The 19,518-nt window shown below is 38.6% G+C and overlaps 1 long non-coding RNA gene across 1 annotated transcript; it reads right to left on the minus strand.

The window, feature by feature from the left end:
* Positions 1 to 4,562: 4,562 nt before the first annotated feature.
* On the minus strand, positions 4,563 to 6,875 carry LOC310734548. Its single transcript, XR_014536070.1, has 3 exons — positions 6,702 to 6,875; positions 6,072 to 6,168; positions 4,563 to 6,031 (listed from the first exon to the last, which is right to left on the minus strand). It is a non-coding gene; the product is annotated as an uncharacterized lncRNA (long non-coding RNA).
* Between the last annotated feature and the right edge of the window lie 12,643 nt (positions 6,876 to 19,518).

Genomic DNA, 19,518 nt, shown 5'->3' on the forward strand with positions numbered 1-19,518 from the left:
TTAGCAGACAATTGGGCATTGTCCCATAGCAGCTTTAATAAATCCATTTCATAAATACATAAATGAATATATCTAGACTTGTTCAAGATTTGACGACTGAAAATTTGTTAAAAACTACCAATTTGTTCAGAAACTAAACACCACTCAGTCGCTCTTCTACTAAATTGACAGTCATTTGTGCCGCTATAAATGATCCGTAAAACACTGATCTGACGTGGTTCATGCAGTCACTCGAGGTCTTGTAAAGTTCCTGCTTTCACAAAAACCCGGCTCCAGGGGTTACTAAAAGACTGACTCGGATGTGAATTCCTCACAGGTGAGGGTGTATAAAGAATATCTTCATAATAAGTGTAGAATAAGTGTAGCAGATTTAACCAGACAACCAGGAAAGGTATGAAATCAATCCTACATTCGTTATCTATAGACAACACCAAGTCTCAGAGACGGAGACATTTGGAGGAATTGCAAACAAAAAAAGTGTAAATTTATTCAGTAAATGTTTGAAATGACTCTAATACACAAAGCACAGAAAGAAAGCGTCCTCCACACTGCAGTGCTTTAGCGCCTCCCAGTGGTTTTGTAGGGAGGTGCTGGTTTGATGGATGTTAAATGGAAACTTTTCTCTCAAATGTGAGACATAATTAAATGCAACTAAAATAAATGTATTGTATTTTGTATTATAATATTTATTAAAAACACTGTGAGACCTAAATTAATCAACTTTACTGCTTTATGGCTACCAATAATCTAGCAATGGTTGTGTCAAAAAACGTTTTCAGTGGACAGCCAAGCTTGTAAAGATACCACTACTGACAGTTTCTCTGCTACTATTGCTACTTCTACCACTGCTGCTACTACTACGACAACTACTACTAACACTACTGCTACTAATCCTACTACTGCTGCCACTACTTCAACAACTGCCACTACTCCTACTACTGCTGCTGCTACTACTCCTACTATGGCTGCCCCTTCTTCTACACCTACTACCACTACTCGTATCACTGCCACTACTCCTACTACTGCTGCCACTTCTACTACTACCACTACTTATACTTCTGCTGCCACTTATTACTCCAACTACTGCCACTTCTACTACTCCTACTAACATTACTCAAACTATTGCCACTTATCCTACTACTGCTGCCACTTCTTCTACTACTGCTGATGCCAATACTCCTACTACTGCTGCCACTACTACTACTTCCACTACTACTCCTACTACTGCTTTCACTACTACTACTACTACTGCAATTTTTTTTCTTTATTAATATTTTTTGCTTTAACATTATTTTATTCGTGTCCCTTATTGCATTGCTATTTTTTTTTATAACAAAGCAAAAGCCAATTGTGTATGTATATAATGGATCTAAATGTATTATAGAACACTATATCATTCATTCATTCATTCATTTTCTCCAGCTTATCCGTAATTCGGGTCGCGGGGGCAGCAGTCTAAGCAGGCCCCCGCCTTCGACTGCTACCCAATCCTCACAGCACCGTCCCTTACGGTCCCTCCTGCAGGTGGTGAGCCCACGGGAAGGAACACTATATCCTATATCCAAAATAGCATAAAGTAATTGCATTAAAATACAAAGTATTTTAACTAATTCAAATTTGACTGCAACCTCTATGTATGTGATGGCTCCAGCATTTTTAAAACCCGGAAATGAAAGATATACCTACATTTACCTCTTCGTTTTAACTTTTCATTTAGGACAAATATATTAATAATAATTTTTATGTTATCAGCAAAAAAATATTAAAAACAAAGATAAAAAATATTAATGAAAAACCATGCAAATTTGCATTTTTCTCTCTCTCTCTCTCTCTCTCTCTCTCTCTCTCTCTCTCTCTCTCTCTATATATATATATATATATATATATATATATATATATATATATATATATATATATATATATATATATATAAAATAATGTAATATAATGTATAAAATAATTTAAAAGGTAAAAAAAAGAATATTGTCTTATGTAGTGTGCGTGTAGTTGCTACGTTCTGGTTGATGACTGTTTTTTTACACTTGTGTTTGTATTGGAATTCACAGTGTCTTGACTTTATTGAATTTGTGACTTTAATATTTACCCCCACGGCTACGAAGAAAGTTCCTACTGCTAGTGCTGGTGCTACTAAGTGTCATACTTTATTTGCCGCCATTGTACTTTTGGCTTGAGTTGGACGATGGTATTATTCATAGTAAAACATGGATTCTAGCTCACTCATCAGGCACATGTAACCATTTTTTTTACACTAGATTTGTATTAGAGACGTTATGGGGTTGCTAATGGGATTCATTACTGTACTGATTTAAAAATCTGTACTCCTACTTCAGTGAAGGATGTGTGTACTTTTGCCATCTCTGTTCATAGTTGCATAGTATAATTTGTATGAATTACAAGGTCTCCAGACATGAGTTAAAAATGTAATAAAAAAAAAATGTATAAATCCTTTATTAAAACCGAAATACAAAAGATATATAAAATATATAAAATAAAAACAAATGTATCCATCCATCCATCCCTCCAATCATTTATTCATTCATCTATCCCTTAATTCCCTTTCAGGAACTCGAGCTGCGTCGGAACGCTTTAAGAACGTGACCGCGTTGTCCATGATGCCCCTGTGTAATTCATCGGCGCTCATGGGTAAGGCCTACGCCTCGGCAGGTCAAGCCGCTGCGTCCCTGCAAGCATATCAAGCTGACCTGCTGCATGAGCTGAATGTGGGAGGTGTCCCGGGGGGCAGTTATTGAGCACTGCCGGACAGCGGACCTGGCTCTCAGAGCCACTAAAGAAACCGCTAGGGCTATTGGCCGGTCCATGGCCGCCCTCTTGACAGAGAGGCACCTCAGGCTCACCCTCTCGGAAATGTCCGACAAGGATAGGGCCGTGCCGCTGGCCCCATCCTCTTCTTCAGAAGATTAAAAAATAGGCAGAGTTACCACCCAGGCTGCTCCAATAGGCCTGCTCGGCGGCCGCAGGGACCTGGTCTGTTAACCCTGCTGCGGAATGTGCTTCAGGGCATGACCAGCTCCAGCGAGCATCCTCCTTGGTCTCCTCCCGGACTCATAGTGGTCCAGGAGAACTCTAGAGAGAGACTGATAACTGATACCTCTAGGAGACTTCCTGGCAGACTGAAAAGCACTGCCAAACGTGTCTCAGTGGGTCCTGCCCACTGTAGAGCAAGGCTATTTGATTCAGTCTCCTCCACCCTGTTTCAACAAGGTTCTTCCCACTCTGGTGGTAACCGAGAAGGCTCTGGTCATGGAATGAGAAGTAAACACTCTCCTGAGGAAGGAGGTAATCGAGGTGGTCCCTCCATTAGAACGAGAATCTGGGTTCTACAGCCAGTACTTCATAGTTCCCTAAAAAGACAGTGTTTTGCGTCTTGTTCTGGATCTATGTCAGCTGAACAGCTCACTCAGGAACTTCCTGTTAGAAGGTTCTCTCTTTTAGGGCAGAAGTTCACCAGTATCGGATTCTTCCGTTTGGCCCTGCCGTCTTACCTTACACCTTCATAAAATGAGTCGATGCGGCTCTGGCCTCCCTGAGACTTCAGGGCATCTGCATCCTCAACTATACCGACCATTGGTAGATATTGGTTCAATTAGAGGAGTTAATGGTCCGACATCACGTTCATGAGTGGTCACTCCAGCCAAGGTCATAGGAAGGGCCCCATCTACTTTGGCAAATCAATTGCCTAGAGATGCTGGCTGTGCTTCTAGCTTTGAAGATTTTCTTCCTGACCTCAGAGATCACCACATGCTGATCAGTACTGACAACACCTCTGTGGTTTCTTTCATCAACCATTAAGGAGGTCTGCGCTCGCACCCTCTGTACAGGCTGGCACACCAGATCCTTCTGTGGGCTCAGGGAAAGCTCCGCTTAGTGAGATCAGCTTAGTTTTCGGGTCAGTTAAACGAAGCAGCAGACACCCTGTCAAAAAGAGGTTAAGACCCGGGAAATGGCTTTGTGCTGCTTCCGGGAGTTCTGGAGAGAGTACACCAGGACAGACTCAGTCTCCTCCTGGTGGCTCCAAGGCTCGGAATTTCAGGCCTCTCGATGTGGTAGAGACCATTCTCCACTCTCATCACATCCTGCCATCTGAAACGTCTCTAGGTTATATATGTAAACCTAGTTCCCTTAGAGAAGGAGACGCTGTGTCTCTAGGCCACACTGCCAGTGTCCCTGCAGCACTTCCTTCTCTTTTACAGAAACTGGCGCCAACTTTACTCCATGTGAATTTTATACTTCCTAATCGTGATATCACACCGCCGGTGATGGCCCGCATTAAATTTTTACTGATTACACATATTATTTCAGAGCGTGGACAATGCGGTCGCCTTCTCAAAGTGTTCCGACGCAGCATCTCGTTCCCTCATGGAACTACTGTGACATACGTAACCTTGAAACGTTCCTTCTTTCTTTCCATTCATCTAAGGGTGTGTATGTGTGTGTGTGTGTGTGTGTGTGTGTGTGTGTGTGTGTGTGTGTGTGTGTGTGTGTGTGTCTGTTGGGGACAACAACATCAGGTAGTCAACAAGTGGGTAAAACTATTTTTATTTTCTTTCACACACAGCACACAGACACAACTTTTTAATAAAGTGATCAAAACTGCCTGTGAAGTGTTAGAAGAAACTTTTAATCAGTAAACCAAAAAAATAACAAATACATTAAATAAGTGCAGAATTGCAACACTGCCGACAGGATTTGAATTTTACATGTCGCCATCTCAGATTACATCAGCTAAATTGCCTTTGCAAGCGTGCACTAATTACAGCACAACATCAATGCCTTGAAATTAATAAAATATTAATTGACAATATACTTTTACAGAATATCCCGAACATTGTTAGCTTCTTTCTTTTCACATTTTTATTTACAGCATTATAATATAAGCCTGTATGCAAGCATGTGCTGGGAGTTGGGGTCCAAGGCAGCCATGTTTGAAAGACACAGTATTCAAGTTCAAGTTAAAATACAAGGCTACTGTTACATGAGTTGGTTTAAATGACAGCTACACCCAAACTAGCTCAGGTTAATACATGCTACCTGCAAAATTACCAGTTGTCATAGAATTCAACTATATTTGGAAATTTAATTAAAAACATTCGGGGATCAGGAGAAAGAAGATGAGTGTGTTGTAAATTGACTGCAGAATAACTAAAAAAATGATGGACAAATAAATTTTTTATTTAATTGTTGATTGTTGATATAAAATATAAATATATAAATGAATAGAAATTTAAAGAAATTTCAGCAATAGAAAGTCACCTTAAAATTTTATAATATTTTTAAACTAACTTCATTAAATCTAATAATAATAATATAATGATAATATTAAAGCTACAACAATCAAGAGTTCTTTTTAATTTGCAAGGAGCATTTCAAACAAGCTGTGCGTTTTATTTTAAAAAATCTTTTTTTTAGCAGCGCACAGTTCATATTACTACATTTGCCAGTGCTCTTTAGAGTGTAAACGATCCTGCAATTCGTTGTGTTATACATAACATTTGTGATTATGAATTTTTCATAAGGTGGGATTAGCACCTCTTCCTCACCAGGGATCACAGACATACTGGATATGCGTGCACCAAAGCAGGTCTTAATCTTAAAACAGGTGTTTGTACCAAATCCAGGCAAGTTAGATTTAAGTGTAGTTGACGCAAACCTGCCAAATCTCATCTGCTGACCAGGATTAGCTGAATCAAAATTAACGGTGGTCGAACGGAAAACATCAATGCAGTTCTTCAATTGATACGTTTGTATGGCGCGTGTTAACAAGAAATGGTAGGCTTTATAAATAAAATATTACAAATTAAAAAAATATATATAATTTTAAAATAATTTGGAATGTTCTTGTATTCGTTCCAAGTTCAGATTTTAACTCTTTAGGTAGAATCCCTTTTGTAATCAGCTGGAAAATTATATTCTCACAGCCTATGCATTGATCATCAACAGAATATTTTGCCATGTCCAGTTTATATCCAGAGTTTGATGTCCGGGACAGTTTCTATTAAACAAATGGGGAAAAAACATTGTTTGTGCAAAACTAGTGATAAAAAAGGCAGCAAAAAAAAAATGATGAGGAGTGCAGGGACGATGTTGTTGCCGGTGCTGGAGAACTTCACAGCTGTCTTCATTGTTAATCTAAAAAGAGAAGCACATTCCACATGTATGTCGATTTGTTTTTGTCAGTGTTTTGGTTGTGTGTTGTATCCAGATGTTTTAAATTTCTATTATTTATGGAAGTTATACTGTTATCATTCATTGTTGTTTTTTCTTGTTGTTTTTTTTTTTTTTTTTTGCTTCGGTTTATATATACAAGCTTTGTTGGTTATTAAAGAATTTATTAATTTTGTCCAAAATAAGACCAGTTTAGATCAAATTAATGATTTCATATTTTGATACATTTTGAATTTATCTAATAAATAGCACAATCAGAACTATATTATCAACATGAAGAAAATTGAAAGCTTCACAATCAACAATCTTACACTTTCTAGCATGAATAATTCATATTGCAAACAAAGTGATTCTGGTTATACCATGAATAATGCAGAAGTTTTTCATAAATTTAAAATTCTTGAAATGTGTGAATATGAAACAATATATCTATAAAGTGATAACACTGAATCTATAAAGTTTATTAATGTAATATGTGATGTGATCAGAATACTCACAGCACCGATGCTTTCAAGAATTCTCGAATATTAGTTTCCCTTTAGGCTCTGAGTTATCGTGTGTAACGAGGACGTGTTCAAACAATCAACTCTGAAATTCTTCCAATCCTCTTGCATACAGGTAATAATTGTAAGATTGTATATTTCCTGATACAGCTTAAATTGTTCTTGTCTAATAAAAAGCCCCATTTCAGCATTATTTATACACAAGTTTTTTTTAACCCCAATAACATAAATGGAGTTGTTTTCAGCTGACAGTACGAAGTTGGTTAACAGTTTTAAAGTGTGACTGTGTGTGCAGTAAACTTGTTACACTGTTTCTCAAACTTGCATTAATCATGAGAACTCAATAGATATGTCGTGAAATTGATAAAACAGTGAATTAAATTTATGTAGTGTGTGTGTGTGTGTATGTTTTATGTTAATTTATGTTATGTAGTGTGTGTATATATATATATATATATATATATATATATATATATATATATATATATATATATATATATATATATATATATATATATATATATATAGTGGTGTGAAAAAGTGATTTCTTTTTTTTCTTCCTGATTACTTTTGAACTATAATGTGTTAACCCAGCCATTAGGGAGGCACAAGCCAGTGCACTCTTAGTGCTGGTCCCAAGCCCGGATAAATTGTGAGAGGGAGGAGAAGGAAAGATTCTGGAGTGAATTAGATGAAGTGGTAGATGGTGTACCTAGGAATGAGCAATTGGTGATTGGGGCAGACTTTAATAGGCATGTAGGTGAAGGGAACAGAGGTGATGAGGAGGTGATGGGTAGGTATGGCCTTAAGGAGAGAAATGTGGAAGGGCAGGCAGTGGTAGATTTTGCTAAAAGGATGGAAATGGCATTGGTGAACACGTATTTTAAGAAGAAGGAGGATCATAGGGTGACTTATAAGAGTGGAGGAAGGGTGCACACAGGTGGACTATGTTCTGTGTAGGAGATGCAACCTGAAGGAGATCGGAGACTGTAAGGTGTTGGCAGGGGACAGTGTAGCTAGACAGCATCGGATGGTGGTCTGTAGGATGGTTTTGGAGGCTAAGAAGAAGAGGAGGAAAGTGAGGACTGAAAGGAGAATAAGATGGTGGTAAGTGAAGGAGGAAGAGTGTAGTGTGAGGTTCAGGGAAGAGGTCAGAGAGAGGCTGGTGGTGGTGAAGAGGTGCTGGTTAATTGGGAATCTACTGCAGAAGTGATGAGGGAGGCAGCTAGAAAAGTACTTGGTGTGACATCTGGAAATAAAAAGGAAGACAAAGAGACATGGTGGTGGAATGAGGAAGTGCAGGAGAGCATAAGGGGAAAGAGGTTGGCAAAACAGAAGTGAAATCGACAGGGTGATGAGAAAAATAGGCAGGAGTACAAGGAGATGCAGCAGCAGGTAAAGAGGGATGTGGCAAAAGCCAAGGAAAAGGCATACGAGGAACTGTACGAGCTGCATACGAGGGGAGGTTGAACACTAGAGGAGAAAAGGATTTGTACGGATTGGCCAGGCAGAGGGACCGAGCTGGGAAGGATGTGATGAAAGTTAGAGTAATAAAGGATAGAGATGGATATGTGTTGACTAGTGAGGAGAGTGTGTTGAGAAGATGGAGGGAGTATTTTGAGCGGCTGATGAACAAGGAAGATGAGAGAGAGAGAGAGAGAGAGAGAGAGAGAGAGAGAGAGAGAGAGAGAGAGAGAGAGAGAGAGAGAGAGAGAGAGGTTTGATGATGTGGAGTTGGTGGAGCAGGAAGTGGATAGGATTAGTAAGGAGGAAGTGAGAGCAGCGATTAAGAGGATGAAGAATGGAAAGTCGGTTGGACCAGATGACATACCAGTAGAAGCGTGGAGATGTTTAGGAGAGATGGCAGTGAAGTTTTTAACCAGATTGTTTAACAAGATTCTGGAAGGTGAGAGGATGCCTGAGGAATGGAGAAGGAGTGTGCTGGTACCGATCTTTAAGCATAAGGGAGATGTGCAGACCTGCAGTAACTACAGGGGAATTAAGTTGATCAGTCACACCATGAAGTTATGGGAAAGAGTAGTGGAAGCCAGGCTGAGAGAAGAGGTAAACATCTGTGAGCAACAGTATGGTTTCATGCCAAGGAAGAGCATCACAGATGCATTATTTGCTTTGTCATTTTGGAGACAAGGTGAGGGAGGCGAGATTGAGATGATTTGGACATTTACAGAGAAGGGACGACCCCTAATGGGAGCAGCCGAAAGAAGAAGTCACACTATAATGTTTCAGATCATCAAACTCCAAAACCTACATGGCCCTGTGTGAAAAAGTGTTTGCCCCCTGTTAAAACTGTGGTTTTTCAAAACTGAGTTAAATTTCTCTCACCACACCCAGGTCTGATTACTGCCACACCTGTTTGCACCTGTTTGCAATCAAGAAATATCTTAAATAGGACCTGCCTGACAAAGGGAAGGAGACCAAAAGATCCTTAGAAGCTAGATCTGAAACAATTTATAAACAAATAAGAAAATAATTAAGATCTATCAGTCTGGAAAAGGTTATAAAGCCCTTTCTAAAGCTTTGAGACTCCAGCAAACCACAGTGAAAGTCATTATTCACAAATAGCAAAAACATGAAACAGTGGAGAACCTTCCCAGGAGTCCCTGGCCGACCAAAATTACCGAAAGAGCACAGCGATGACTCATCCAAGAGGTCACAAAAGACCCCACAACAACACCCAAAGAACTGCATACCTCACTTGCTTCAGTTACGGTCAGTGTTCATGACTCCACCATTAGAAGGAGACAGGACAAAAATGGTCTACATGGCAGAGTTCCAAGACGAAAACCGCTGCTGAGCAAAAAGAACATAAAGGCTCGTCTCAGATTTGCCAGAAAACATCTTGATGATCCCCAAGACTTTTGGGAAAATACTCTGTGGACTGATGAGAAGTTGAACAGGTGTGTGTCCCATTAAGTCTGGCATAGAAGTAACACCACATTTCAGAAAAAGAAAATCATACCAACAGTAAAATATGGTGGAGGTAGTGTGATGGTCTGAGGCTGTTTTGCTGCTTCAGGACCTGGAAGACTTGCTGTGATAAATGGAACCATGAATTCTGCTGTTTACCAAAAAATCCTGAAGGAGAATGTCTGGTCCTCTGTTCGTGACCTCAAACTAAAGCGAACTTGGGTCCTGCAGCAGGACAATGATCCAAAACACACCAGCAAGTCCACCTCTGAATGGCTGATGAAAAACAAAATTAAGTTTTTGGAATGGCCTAGTCAAAGTCCTGACCCGAATCCTATTCAGATGCTGTGGCGTGACCTTAAAAAGGCGGTTTATGCTCGAAATCCCTCCAATGTGGCTGAATTACAACAATTCTAAATATATAAGTGGACCTATATTCCTCGACTGCGCTGTAACAGACTCATTGCAAGTTATCACAAATGCTTGATTGCAGTTTTGCTGCTAAGGGTGGCCTAACCAGTTATTAGGCAAACACTTTTTCACACAGGGCCATCAATTTTGGATTTTGTATTCCCTCGATAATAAAAACCTTAATTTAAAAACTGCATGTTGTGTTTACCTGTGTTATCTTTTGCTAATATTTAAATTAGTTTGATGATCTGAAACATTAAAGTGTGACAATCATGCAAAAAAATAAGAAAAGACTTTTTCACACCAACGTACATATATACATATGTGTGTGTGTATTGACCAAGCTTAACATTATAACTGGTGATTGAGTAACACTGATTATCTCATCATCATGGCACCTGTTAGTGGATGGGTATAATTGGCAAACTTAACGATTTGAGGGGACAAAATTATGATGGCTAGACGACTGGGTCAGAGCATCCCCCAAACTGCAGCTCTTGCGGGGTTGTTCCTGGTCTGTGGAAGTGGTCAACAGACAGGCAGATACTTATTTTATCCCAATGGGAAATTAAAAAATCCCAGCAGTATCCACAAACTTAAAAGGCAAAAAGGCATGCAATAAATAAAAAAAATTTTTTAAGGTAATAAACTTAAGTTAAAGTATCAATTAAAAGTTGTCCAAGGAAGGAACACCGACCAGGCATAACAATATGACCACTGATTAGGCTCACCTGCTTAATATTGTGTTGGTCCCACTTTTGCTGCTAAAACAGTCATGACACATTGAGCATTAACAGCATAAACTCCTGCAGTTTAAGCTACAGGAACTCGTCTGTTGGATCAGACCACACGGACCAGCCTTCGCTCCTCACATGCACCAATGATCCTCGGCCACCCACGACCCTGTCGCCTGTTCACCACTGTTCCTTTCTAAGAGCACTTTGGATAGATACTGAGCGCTGCAGACCAGAAACATCCCACAACAGCTGCAGTTTTTGAGATGCTATGAGCCAGTCGTATGGACATCACAAATTGGCCCTCATCAAACTCGCTAGCCCATTTTTTCTGCTTCTAACACATCAACTATATATATATATATATATATATATATATATATATATATATATATATATATATATATATATATATATATATATATAATTTAAAATCTAGTTCTCTCATTAGTTAATAAATATGCATTACATCCCCTGGTGGCCACATTGTATAGTTGTAGGTAAAATATATAGTTATACAAACAATTTATTCTAGGTACAGAATGTGTTCATGTTTACTCGAAAACAAAGAGGTTTGTCTCCAGTCTAGTGAAGTTCATAATGTGCACCCGCAAACACATCGCTACTTTAGTTTAGATGTTTTGTATTAGTGATGATTACTAAGAATTACAAGAGTAATAGTGAGCAACAAAACAAAATATTAAAACTAACAAATAAATAATTATGTAGTTGTTTTTAGCTGATGGGAAAAGGTTGGTTAGCAGTTTTTTAAGTGTGATTGTGTGTGCAGTAAACTTGTTATGGGTAACCATAAAGGGTTACAACAGAACAAAAACAAGTGGGTAAAACAACTTTTATTTTCTTTCACACACTAACAACTTTCTAATAAAGCGATCAAAACTGTCTGTCAAGTCAACTGACGATGTGTTTTTTATCTTTTTAAAGTGTATTCGTAAAACAATTCCTTATAACATTTTAAAGCCACGACAAACATAATAATTACACAAAAATATAAAAAAGGAATATATTTAAAGAATCATTTTGGATCAATAAACCAAAAAAAATCAAATACAGAAAATAAGTGCAGAAATGCCACACTGCAGACAGGATTTGCATTTCACATGTTGGCAACTCAAATTAAATCGGCTAAATTGCCTGTGCGAGCATGCTCCAAGTACAGTGTACCCTGAAAAAAGTTACAAATTATTTACAGAATATACTTTTACAGAATAACTCATACATTGATACCTTTTTTTTTCACATTTATATTTACCGCATTATAATAAAAGCCTGTATGCAATCATGTGCTGGGAGTTGGGGTCCAAGGCAGCCATGTTTGAAGGACACATTGTCTAATAAGTAATGGAGTTTAAAATACAAGGCAGTTATGAGTCGGTTTAAATGACCGCATGCTACACCCAAACTAGCTCAGGTCAATACCTGTTAGCTGCAAAATGGCCAGTAGTCATAGAACATATTGAAATTCTGGGGGATCAGGAAAAATACAAAGGACGACATTGACAGTAAGATGAGGATGAGTAAGTTGACAGCAGAAAAGCTAAAAATGTGATGGACAAATATATTTTTTAAATGTAATTGTTGACACATCAAACGTTTATTTAAAATTAATATAGAAATGCTACACATAGAAAGTCACTTTAGCGAGCACTGAGAAAATGTGGATTTACTTACAGTTTGTCCAAAGAGAGTTATAATATTTTTACCTTACTTCATTTGAGCTAATGATAATAATATAAATGATAATAATATAAATGATAATTATATAATGATGATAATAGAAAACTCAGATCTGCAGAGAGGAAGTGGAAGAATTCATAACTCGATGTAGACCTCGCATCTTACTCCTGGCCAAATGTTCTTTGGATGTGACTTCTGCTAAAACTGCCTTCTACAAGGAAAAGATCGAGGCCTCTGCACAAGATCCTCGTAAGCTCCACAACATCTTCTCTTCACTACTCAACCCCCCTGCCACACCTGCTCCATCCTCCCTGACTGCTAATGACTTTGCCTCTTTCTATGATGAAAAGATTAAGAAAATCTGCCAGACGTTCACTGACTACAATGACTACACAACACAGTCAGAAATCCACTACGTCTCTGTCAAGCTTCTCAACCTTCTCAACCAATCCAATCCCTTAAACTCTGCTTTAGACCATCACACAAGATCTCATGCACTTCATCTCCACAATCATCAACGGGTCATTAACATCTGGCTATGTACCAACTACCTTTAAGCAAGCAAGGGTTATTCCTATCTAGAAGAAACCTGCTCTGGATACATCAGACTACAACTACAGACCGGTATAACTTCTCTCCTTTCTTTCTGAATCTCAGAAATGCACTGTTTTTAACCCACTGTCTGTCTCTTTCTCACAGAACAACCTCCATGATCCAAACCAGTCTGGGTTCAAAGCGGCACATTCCACAGAGACGGCCCTTTTGGCTGTTTCTGAGAAACTGCATTGTGCTCGGTCAGCCAAGCTGTCATCTGTAATTATCTTCCTGGACCTTTCAGCAGCATTTGACACAGTCAACCACAAGACTCTTTTGTCAACCCTCAAGAGCTTCGGTATCCGCAGAACAGCATGGGAATGGTTTGCTTCCGACCTGGAAGGTCGCTCATACCAGGTAACATGGAGGGGATCCACATCTGCCTAGTGCAGACTCACCACTGGTGTCCCACAAGGCTTGGTACATGGTCCCCTTATTTTCTCGCTCTATACCAACTCCATTGGTGAAGTCATATCCTCACATGGGTTTTCTTACCACTGCTATGCAGATGACACTCAATGAATCTTTTCTTTCCCTCCATCAGATACCACAGCTTTCGCTCGGATCTCGGCATGCTTGACAGACATATCTACGTGTATGAGTGCTCGCCAACTAAAACTCAACCCCAGCAGCAACCCTCAACAGAACTGCTGGTCATCCCAGGTGCTTCACCTCCAGGTTAAGATCTCCAAATTACACTTCATAACTCTCTGCTCTTCCCTTCAACCACTTCTCATAACCTTGGGGTAACTATGGACAATGAACTGTCCTTCTTTCCACATGTTGCTAATGTGGCTTGCTCCTGTCGATTTCTTCTCTACAACATCCGAAAGATTTTACCATTTCTGTCCACACAGGCTGCCCAGGTGCTTGTTCAGTCTCTTGTCATTTCAAGACTCAACTACTGCAACTCTCTGCTGGCAGGTCTTCGACTGAACGCTATTAGTCCACTGCAAATGATCCAAAATGCAGTTGCACGACTTGTGTTCAATCAGCAGAAGTTCTCCCACAACACCCCACTGCTGCATTCCCTTCACTGGCATCCAGTAGCTGCACGTATTAGATTCAAAACACTGAGGCTTGTCTGATTGTCAAAAAAACATTATTTTGCAGAAAACACACTGATCAAAATTAGAGAACACTTTCAGATACCTCCCAGTTATTGGTGTTAATCCGGCACCTGGTGCTAATTTCCTTGATTATCTGTCAACCCCTATTTAACTGGCAGCCTAACTTCCAGTTTCACTGACTCTGCAAGATGGTGGGCCATTCTAAAGTGACTGAAAGCCTCCGGCAGCAGGTTGTCCAGATGAAGGCCAAAGGGATGACCCTATCAGCCATAGCAAGACAAGTTGGTTGTTCCAAATCTGTGATTTCAAGAATATTGAATCTTTACAACATCACAAACTCATTCAAGTCCGCCAAGAAGGCTGGTCGTCCACAGAAGACAAATACAAGAGAGGACAGGATACTGCGGAGTATCTCAATGGGCAATCGTTTCCACACTGCAGCTGGAATTGCTCACCAGTTCAGCGCTGAACAGGGTAAGGATCTGTCTCGTCATACAGTGTCTCGACGTTTAGGAGCATTTGGACTGAAAGCCCACTCTGCAGTGACCAAATCTCTCATTAGCAGAAAGAATCAAAAGGCTAGACTAAGCATGTTGTGTGGACAGAGGAGAACTGGTCCAAAGTTCACTTCAGTGATGAAAGCAAGTTTAATTTATTTGGGTCCGATGGGAAACATTATGTTCGGTGACAAACTGGAGAAAGACTGAACCCAAAGTGTGTAAAGAAGTCAGTGAAAAGTGGAGGAGGAAGTGTCATGGTTTGGGGCATGTTTTCTGCAGCAGGAGTTGGGCCTTTTATACAGCTACATGGCAGAGTGAATGCAAATGTTTATCAGAACCTTCTTCAACAACATATGGTTCCTTCCCTGCGTTCATCACCCAATCAGCCCGCAGTGTTCATGCAGGAAAACGCTCCATGTCCCACAGCAAAACGGGAAAACTGGAAAACAGAGAGGTTTGTCTCCAGTCTAGTGAAGTTCATAATCTGCACCCGCAAAAACATTTCTACTTTAGTTTCATAAAAACACACATTCAAGTTTAACAACAAATCTTTGCCACAACTAACAGCAAATAAACTTTGTTAAACATTTGTATTAGTGATGATTACTAAAAATTACAAGAGTAATAGTGAGCAACAAAACATAATATTAAAACTAACAAATAAATAATTATAAATAACATAAATGTAGTTGTTTTTAGCTGATGGAAAAAGGTTTGGTTAGCAGTTTTAAGTGTAATTGTGTGTGCAGTAAACTTGTTATGGGTAACCATAAAGGGTTACAACAGAACAAAAACAAGTGGGTAAAACAACTTTTATTTTCTTTCACACACTAACAACTTTCTAATAAAGCGATCAAAACTGTCTGTCAAGTGCTAGAAGGAACTGATGATGCTTTTTATATTTTTTAAGTTAAATTGATAGACAATGTGGATAAATATCCATAAAATAATTCCTCATAACATTTTAAAGCCACAACGAACATAATAATCACACAAAAATATATTTAAAAAAAAAGAGGAATATATATATATATAAAGAATCAGTTTGGATCAGTTAACCAAAAAATCAAATACAGAAGTAAAGTGCAGAAATGCCACACTGCAGACAGGATTTGCATTTCACATGTTGGCAACTCAAATTAAATCGGCTAAATTGCCTGTGCGAGCGTGCTCCAAGTACAGTGTACCCTGAAAAAAGTTACAAATTATTTACAGAATATACTTTTACAGAATAACTCATACATTGATACCTTTTTTTTTCACATTTATATTTACCGCATTATAATAAAAGCCTGTATGCAATCATGTGCTGGGAGTTGGGGTCCAAGGCAGCCATGTTTGAAGGACACATTGTCTAATAATGGAGTTTAAAATACAAGGCAGTTATGAGTCGGTTTAAATGACCGCATGCTACACCCAAACTAGCTCAGGTCAATACCTGTTAGCTGCAAAATGGCCAGTAGTCATAGAACATATTGAAATTCTGAGGGAACAGGAAAAATACAAAGGACGACATTGAGAGTAAAATGAGGATGAGTAAGTTGACAGCAGAAAAGCTAAAAATGTGATGGACAAATATATTTGAAAAAGATAATTGTTGACACATAATATCAAAAAATTAATAGAAATTCAATAAAAATGCTAGACATAGAAAGTCACTTCAGCGAGGACTGAGGAAATGTGGATTTACTCACAGTTTGTCCAAAAAGAGTTAATAAATATTATTTTTACCTTACTTCATTTGAGCTAATGATAATAATTTAATGATGATAATAATAATAATGATAAAACAATCAAGAATTCTTCTATTGTTAAACAATATGTGTAAAAGACAGCACATTTCATATTGTTTTTCGTAAAATTTGTGATTTTGAATTTTTTATTAGGTGGGATTAGCACCTCTTCCTTTTAGAGGTTTACAGACATACTGGATATGTATTATATGTTTTTTTTGTACTTTGTTCACTATTTATTTTTCAAACAACTTTTTACTTTCACTCATTAAATTTTTTACACAAATATCTTTCCTTTCCACTTCTTACATTTTCAAACCAAACTCGTTACTTTAGTTTTAATCTATTTGGTGACAAACAATATTTTTCCTTTAATTGGATACCGTTTTCAGCCCATCAACCGATTTCCTGTCATTGCACAGCTTTTTTAACCTACCATTGGTGATTTTTCTGGCTCTCACACACCACAGACTGGAGACCTGTGCAGGACGGGTTTTTCTGTCCTGCTCCTGCAAAAAAAAAAAAAAAACCTGCTTCTTCCTGCTACTCTGCTTTTTTTTTTGTTTGTTTGTTTTTTGTTTCACTCGCTTCCCTTTTGAATATAAATAAAAAGAAACACAAAATTAACAAACGTTGCGTTTCATTTGAGTTTGACTTTTTGTGTAAATGATGAACATGGACATGAACAAGGAACTTTTCAGAACATACAGTAGAACATCAACTGAAATGATAAAAATAATAAAAAAAATGGTTTTGTTATGTTTTTTGATTCTTTCTTTAATAATGAAGTGATATCTGTAGAATTCAGAGATTCTCCGCTGTCCTGCGCTTCAGATGTTGTGCTTTGGTGTGGTCTAATATTTACCGCTCATGTACCATTTGAGAGTTCGCTGACTACCTTGTGCCTGTAAATGTTATAAATGTTATTTTATTTTAGTTGCCATTGTTGCTTTTGTGCAATAGATACATACCAGTTTATTTGTTTTTAGAAATTTACTATTTTTTTACTATTTTTAAGATCATTCTGCGGGAGTCCCGTGAATAATTTTATTGTCCCGCAACTTGCACACACGAGTATTTTATCGCCCGCCCCTGCATTCACCAATTAAATCTGGTCCCGAGCCGCACTCATTTGCATCAGGTCCTGTGGGGGAATGCAGGCTGCTACCACAGACGTAGGCTATTTTTACCGAGCTAACAATGAGTAGAGCAGAAGGCAACAAGAAGTCTGGGGTTAACATGGATGAGACAGAGGGAGTCAGTGATATAAACATGACTGAGAACAGAGACATCCCAGATCACCTGATCATCATCTTCTTTTCTCTGCTTGTGTTCTATATGGTGGTTTTTCAGCCTTTTCACCCCAAAATATACTTTACTTTAACTTGAGTGAAAAAGTGTTCAACTTTTACCAGAGACTTTTAATACATGAGTATCTGTTCTTTTACTTAATGTGAAGGATGTGTGTACTTTTGCCACCTCTGGTATTTCCTGAGGAGACTTAAAAAGAGCCGTCTGTGCTACAGGACACTGGAGAACTTTTACCTCTGTGCCATTGAGAGCATCCTAACAAACTGCCTCTCAGTGTGGTACAGCAGCTGCACTGTTCGGACCTTAAAGCCCTTCAGAGGGTGATGAAAACTGCCCAAAGAATCACCAGCACTCATCTACCCACCTTGGAGAACATTTACAATAAATGCTGTCTGGAAAGGGCGAGGGGAATCATCAAAGATACCTCTTTTACCCTTCTCCCATCAGGCAGAGTGAACAATAGCTTTTTTTTCTACAGCTGTTACTGCACTCAACAGCTGATCGTCATACAATGCTAACAACACACTACTGTGTATTTTGCACTGCTTTATCCACTATACATTTTTGCACCATCGTTAACAGGTTTATCACTGCACTAATGTAAAAACCCGATTCCAAAAAAGTTGGGACACTGTACAAATTGTGAATAAAAAATGGAATGCGATAATTTACAAATCTCATAAACGTATATTTTATTCACAATAGAATATAGATAACATATCAAATGTTGAAAGTGATACATTTTGAAATGTCATGCCAAAAATTTGCTCATTTTGGATTTCATGAGAGATACACATTCCAAAAAAGGCCGGAAAAGTTAAATGTACACATAAGGAACAGCTGGAGGACCAATTTGTGACTTATTAGGTGAATTGGCAACATGATTGAGTATAAAAAGAGCCTCTCAGAGTGGCAGTGTCTCTCAGAAGTCAAGATGGGCAGAGGATCACCAATTCCCCCAATGCTGCGGTGAAAAATACTGATGCAATATCAGAAAGGAGTTTCTCAGAGAAAAATTGCAAAGAGTTTGAAGTTATCATCAACTACATTGCATAATATCATCCAAAGATTCAGAGAGTCTGTGTGGAAAACACAAAAAAGTGGAAAACTGTTCTGTGGCCAGACGAATCAAAAGTTATTTTAGGGAAAACTGGGACGCCATGTCATCCGGACTAAAGAGGATAAGGACAACCCAAGTTGTTATCAGCGCTCAGTTCAGAAGCCTGCATCTCTGATGGTATGGGTTTGCATGAGTGCGTGTGGCATGGGCAGCTTACACATCTGGAAAGGCAGCATCAATGCTGAAAGGTATATACAAGTTCCAGAACAACATTTGCTCCCATCCAGATGCCGTCTCTTTCAGGGAAGACCTTGCATTTTCCAACATGAGAATGCCAGACCACATACTGCATCAATTACAACATCATGGCTGCGTAGAAGAAGGATCCGGGTACTGAAATGGCCAGCCTGAATTCCAGATCTTTCACCCATAGAAAACATTTGGCGCATCATAAAGAGGAAAATGCGACAAAGAAGACCTAAGACAGTTGAGCAACTAGAAGCCTGTATTACACAAGAATGGGACAACATTCCTATTCCTAAACTTGAGCAACTTGTCTCGTCAGTCCCCAGACGTTTGCAGACTGTTATAAAAAGAAGAGGGGACGCCACACAGTGGTAAACATGGCCTTGTCCCAACTTTTTTGAGATGTGTTGATGCCATGAAATTGAAAATCAACTTATTTTTCATTTAAAATTATAAATTTTCTCAGTTTAAACATTTGATATGTCATCTATGTTGTATTCTGAATAAAATATTGAAATTTGAAACT

Source organism: Silurus aristotelis (assembly GCF_946808225.1).
Source record: "Silurus aristotelis genome assembly, chromosome: 12".
Classification (NCBI taxonomy): Eukaryota; Metazoa; Chordata; class Actinopteri; order Siluriformes; family Siluridae; genus Silurus; species Silurus aristotelis.